Genomic DNA, 5536 nt, shown 5'->3' with positions numbered 1-5536 from the left:
TATTTGCATGTTAATACTTTGAAAAAAAAAGTTGACTTTTTAGTAAAATAAAATTATAGAATCATCCATCTTTGTTAGTGAAAGGATCTATTGTTTACTAACCGGGTATCTTAGATGAATTGTGTTTTTAGATTTTATAAAGCATTTGTTATCTTACTCTTACAACCCACAAGAAAAACCCTCTGCTTTTTCTTTTGCTGAATGGGAGGGCTTAATCAGGAGTAGTATTTATGGAAAGCTAAAGTAGGCTTACAAGGGAGGGAGTAATGCTTACAGTGCACGTCAGTGAAAATGGCATTGCTCTGTCTTTCTCCAAGTCAGGAGGAGTATGGAAAGATCATATGACCTTGTACCCCTGCTTAAGACAGGCTTGCAGAGCAGGTAATGTTCTCCTACTCTGGAAGCCTGTGAATGGTCATGCAGGGTCTGACAAGCCCTTATTCAGCTCACCTCTCAAGAATATTTAAAATTACATCTCCTGTTTGGGATTTTTTTTTTTAAAAGAAGCCACAACATTTTAATCTGTTTAGTTTTATGAACGTCGGTGCCTCTATCCTGCTTTTGTACTATCAGAATTCAGTAGTACAATTACAGAGTCGTCTTCCTGGATTTTGGATATGGTCTGTGCTCCTTTTCGCATATTATGCACATGTTGGTCTTTCTCTAGTGTGCAGAAGCCTTGGTTTTTGTTGATCACCCTGTTTTGCCTGCAGATTGATCTGTACTGGACTGCTCAGGTTTGGTTTTTTGAAGGAATTATTCTTCATATTATTAAAAAATGGGGGTCTCCTATTGCCGACATTCACAAAATGATAGCATTACAAGATTTTCTAATGTTACTATATTTTAGTATTTCTGTTAAAAGTTCTTTTTTTTTTAAAGACAGTCTTGTCTGAAATATGAAAAATATAAAATATGGACAGTTATAGATCACTCTTTTCTTGTTGAGTAGAAAACAACACGTAGGACTTATATGTAGAGGTTGGACTGAGACTTTCATATCCTTTGGTTTGAAACTAGGGAAATGGTGGCTTCTGGATTTACTTGACTACTCTGTGTGCATGTAATGTTTGTGAGAAAACAATTGTTTTAGAACCAGCAAACTATATAAGCTAAGGAAAGTCAAAATCAAGCTGCAGATGCAGCTTTTCTATAATCTAAGGCAGTGTTTCTCAAAGTGTGGTCCAAGGACCCCTGGAAGTCCCCCAAGACCATTCTAGGTCCGCGAAATCAAAATTATTGGCCAGCCTGTGATGAAAAATAATTCAATAAAATCTCGTCAGACAATCGTGAGAAGCAGTAGTGGCAGCAAATGTGTCTATTTTAAGTTTTAATGTGATAAATACTGATAAATATAACCCATGTATACAAAAACTCTTTTGGGGGTCTTCCATAATTGTTAAAAGTGGGAAGGGGTCCTGAGAAAGAGTTTAAGAAACACAGTTCTAAGGGAATCTGAAGATGTTCCTCTGTCAGAATTGAAGAATCAGTTGTGTTTGCCTTCAGATCTTGAAAAGGGATATTCAGCTATACACTTCAGTTTTTTCCAAACGGTATTGAAGTACCAGCCGGAGATCAAAACTGTTTTAAGGCCAGTAAGAGTTAGAAATGCCAAAGATTTCTGTTGTGATTTACATGTTTCAGTAATGTATTCTGCCACAAGATGGAGGTCTAGCTATTAGAGTGTTCATTGAAAATTCGGAGCGGGAAAAAAAAGACTTCATTATAACATTTGAGTTTGCTCTTGCTCAGCGCGTAACAGTGCTACTTCATACTTCAAATCCAAGAAGTAAGGACATGGATTTTGCTTAAATGTTACAAGTTAAATGTATTTCTCTCTAAATTTTAAGGAATATGATGTATTTCATTTTTAATTTGGTCATTAACAAAAGTTAGCTATTTTTATCTTAAAATAAAAGTTTATTATGCAAATAGGATCTCTCAAAAAAACTGTCAAATCTTCAGCCATTTGGCGAAGAAATAGGTCTGTTGATTTTATTTACAGTATAGCTGCAAATGCCTCATGAAAAGTAGAATAGTTTTCTTACAGTGTGATTGATTCTAGTTGGAAAAATTGTGTATCTTGATATGAGATATTGACAGATTGTTAGGGAAGCCTTAACAGTTTAATAAAATGAAATACTTTAAATGTTCATAAAGTCTGTTTTTCAAATTCTTAGCTTTGCAATTTTAATTTCAAGTTTTTATGCTAGTAAGAACACTCGGACATAGCAGAAATTAAATGTGGAAGTGAACTTTACCTGGATCACTATTTAAAAATTAAGGTATATGTTAAAAACTTTGATAGGTGAGATCTAGAAAGTGCTGCTTTTAGAGCCGGAGACATGGGCCTGATGATTTCACTGTTGAGGTGAATTAGAATTTAGTCTAATGCATGTGAAGGGCAGTTCTCTGTCCCACAATCCCCAGCCAGCATAATCAAAGTTGGCTGGGTTATTGTAGTTGGTCTGAGCATATCTGAAGTGCAGTATGTTGATAAAGGGCAAATTAGAAGAGTTCATTATGTAACTGGCCACAAACAAGAGGAAACATTTGGAAAGAATGTAAATAGTACTTTTACCATTTTTTTTAAATTGCAAGCTAGCCAGAAAACTAAGACATCCTGGTTTAGTTAATGTTACCCAAAGTATTTTCAAAGAATAAAATGTTTAGTGGAATTTTACTTTTAAAAATGGCTATTAAGCTAAAGAGTTCTGGAAAAGACTAATATTTCCAGAATTTTTCTTACTAAGCTCTGTTCTCCTAGCTGATGGTAGCCTAATAATTAGAAATGAGGCTGTAATCCAAACTGAGTTACCAGGCTAGAATATGTGTTGAATTCAGCAGGCTGACTTCTGAGGTGATATGTTCTGATTGTACTTCTAATCAAGTAAAATGAGATCAACTTGGGGACTAAAGAGTTACTGTTTGGAAGGAGCTGAATATTTTCATTTTATACCCTTGGCTTACTATACAAGAAGATGTTAAGAGAGGAATGGGAATGTATTGATTACCTATCCATACATGACCTAGTAGCCAGGGTCCTTCGAGGAATTAAGCCAGGAATTCTCAAAAAGGTTGGTTCTATGACTGTCTAAAATAATAAATGAATATATGTGAAATGTCAGACTGCTCCAACAGGGTTAGGGGTAAGCTCAAATTTGGTTTGTCTAGGCAGAGCAGGCGCATGGTCTGGCAGGGATTGTGCATATGCAAAGCCCAAAACTGGATTGCTGTCAGTATTCATTCCTGGGGTTGGATGCTTGGACAGCTTTTGCATTTGCTGCAGCAGCTGCTGCTGCATCAGTCTCAACCTGCTCTGGAATGCAGCACAAAGTATCCCAGCCAGCATCAAGGTGCTTTTGCCTTGACTCGCGTCTGCCTCTTCCAGGGTTGGCTGTTACGGGCTTCCTGGAGTCGTCATTCTGGGTCCTGGTGCTGCAGATCCATACCTGTTCCAGCAGCCAGAACAGCCTGGCCTGTCATGAGATGTGTTGGGGGAAAAACAGGAGGAGAAAGCACTACGGGTGCCACCCTGAGCTGAATGAAAGGCAGGATATAACCAATAGGTACAAGAGGTGCAGTGCTTGGGCTGCCTGAAGTGGATGTGGAGGCCCAGCTCCATGACACAGCATGATGCCTGTTCCAGGAAGAAGCCTTGGAGCAGCTGCCTTGGAAGAGGTAGAAGGTGGCACTAAGCAAGAGGACCGTAACCCTGGCCAGGTTGTTGGGTAGCACTTGGGGTGGATTAAAACTATTGCAGGGGTCATTGCAGCAAGCAAAATAGCTACAGGAGGCAAGCCCCCAGTGCCTGGATGCGTCACGTGGTCTGGCCCAGCGTCAGTGCTTGGCAAAGACTGCTCATCCAGGAAGAACAGGAGTGCAACACTGAGGGGAGCCATTTCCACAGCCAGAGAACATAACAGCTATATTAAACTATGGATTTGAGATGGGATGAGATAACATAGTAGGAAAAAAGTCAATACTTGACGGGCTCAAGTTAACAGCTATTCTGACTGGAGTCTTGAATTCAGGAGGAGAAAATTATATATATGACTATTGTGGGTTTGGTTTTACAGCAGCTATGAAAATCAAACAGTAAAATAAATTATTCTGGAATGATCGTTAGCTCATTTTTAAAATACTGATTGAAGATGCAATTATCTGTTTTAAACATTTGGTTTGTCCAGAACAGGATTATTGGGGGGAGTTCACCGCCCCCTCCCCCCACTCCCGGATGAATACAGCATAGGTTTTCTTACATCAAATGTCAAGGTGGTGCTTTGTAGACTGAATGGAAGACCATTTGCTCAGTGCCCAAATGGGATTGGATTCTGATAACCATGAAAGATGCTATATAAGATGGTGGTTTCCTGGTATTTGGGGCAGCCTGGTTTCTCCCATGTTATGTCTCTGTCATTCCAGATAGCCTTTACCAGAAGATCTAGAAGATTTAACACAAGTACATAGTCCTCAACTTAGGACCATTCATTCAGTGACTGCAGTTACAAAGGTGCTGAACAAACGGTGGTTATGACGTCCTCGGAGTTACATCTGTCCCAGCACACACACACACCCCATGGTCGCGTGATCATGATCTGGACTCTTTTGCAGTTAGAACCAGTTGCCAAGCTCCCTGCAATCACATGATCACCGTTTGCAACCTTTCCTGCCAGCTTCCCCAGAACATCAGTAGGGAAGGTTGCAGGTTGGTGGGTTAATGTGAGAATCTTAGGATCTTAACAGTGGAAAATCAGACGCCTTCCAGAGTCTGAACTAATTTCTCCAGTTAATATGACTGGTTTAAGGGTACTTAAGATTACAGTTTAGCAGTGGGCAGTTCCATATGCCTGGTCTCACCTACAGGAGGGGAAGGAGAAACTTTTGGAGGAAAAATAACTTATTTTGTTAATATTTTGTTTGTTTATTTTTATTTTATAAATTTATTCACTGCCCATCTCCCCCTCATGGGAGCAGAAAAACAGTTTGTGGCAAATTTGTAATAAGCTATTCTGAAATGATACTATGACAAATGCCTTTTAAAAATGGAGTTTCCACAGGATGACATGGTATTAAACAGGAGTGCTTCAGATTTCTCTCTGAAACCAGAAATCGGTGGGATCCAATATTGTTTTGGATCTGTATCTGCCTCGGCCTTCCCAGCCCTCAGGACTAGCTCTTTTTGATGTTGGATATGATGGAGATTGAATCGGTGGCAGGTTAGGATCCAGAACTCTCTTAGTTTTCTGCTGTCAACATACATTTTCAGCACAAGACTGGCAAATGCTACTCCATGCTTTTTCACCTTCTTGCTGGTAAAGTGCTGGATTCATGGTGTTCTGCATAAAGTTCATCCTTCAGATATTGAGAAGACAATTTGAAGCATTTAAACCTCATAGTGTCTTTGAGCGTGGCTTATTTCTTAATAAAATTTGAAATCCTTTCCACACTGAAACAAAGGGACGTATTAGCCTTCTGTTATTCTCTGATTGTTAAATGCGGAATCCAGAGCAGCAAATGAAATCCAGCCATGGTG

Source organism: Candoia aspera, chromosome 2 (genome assembly GCF_035149785.1).
Source record: "Candoia aspera isolate rCanAsp1 chromosome 2, rCanAsp1.hap2, whole genome shotgun sequence".
Taxonomy (NCBI): domain Eukaryota; kingdom Metazoa; phylum Chordata; class Lepidosauria; order Squamata; family Boidae; genus Candoia; species Candoia aspera.
This window is presented reverse-complemented; position numbering follows the sequence as displayed.